Here is a 900-nt window from a genome sequence, read left to right as displayed (position 1 = left end):
AGTTCTCGATGAAGGATTCATGAGTCTTAGCCACACAATGGTCCAGGCTAAGACCAACTTCAAAGGGGGAGAATTGATGAAATGCTAAAGAAATGAATAAAGTTGCGTGATTATTTCTCCAGCTTCTATAAGCCCCTAAGATTGGGGTTTAAGGTCATGGAGACTGCCTGAGACGAAGCAGAGGGAGAGAGAGAGAGAGAGAGAGGGAGAGAGACAGTGTCTCAGTGTGTGAAGATCCCGGTAGCTTGACCACTTACCTCCACCACGGTAACCTTTTGCTCAACTCCCCCCCTGACACATGAAAGGGTTTTAATAGGAAGATACCAGGGCAGATTCTGTTGTGGAGATTGTTTGTTTCTCCATTCAGCCGCCCGCTGTCTAATCTCTACATGACAGCTCTGAAATGAGGAGCCTCTTATCATCTGTCATTCCTCCTAAAGCCCCATGTGCCTGACACTTCCCCTCCCAGTTCTCCTCCCCAGCCTCCCCCCGGCAGAAACCAGAGCCCTTCCCCTCTGTGCCCCCCTCCCTCCTCCCCGTGTGGAATAGCACGCATGCCACTACCAACCTAATAGGCTGCATTTAATTAAGGATGCAAACAATGGGAGCCTTTGAGTGCCTGAGGCGGAGGCCTCACTGTACTGTGACCCCACGGCGGTTCATTCGATCGCCGGTGGAAGAGAGGGGCTAAGCAGGCGGATGGGATGCTGGCTGGGGTGTTTTTGGTACGCATCGGTGAGGGGTTGTAGGTGGAACGTACGGGTGGCGTGGCCGCGGCGACCGCGAGTGACGCACGCAGCGGCGAATCGGAATGCAGTGAATGGAGAACTGGATGGTTGTGATGGTTTGGTTGGTGGACAGCAGACACGCAAAGCAAACAAGGTGTAGAAAGTCAACACA

Source organism: Pollachius pollachius, assembly GCF_949987615.1.
Source record: "Pollachius pollachius genome assembly, chromosome: 2".
Taxonomy (NCBI): domain Eukaryota; kingdom Metazoa; phylum Chordata; class Actinopteri; order Gadiformes; family Gadidae; genus Pollachius; species Pollachius pollachius.
The sequence above is the reverse complement of the archived record's forward strand: the minus strand, read 5'-3'. Positions refer to the sequence as shown.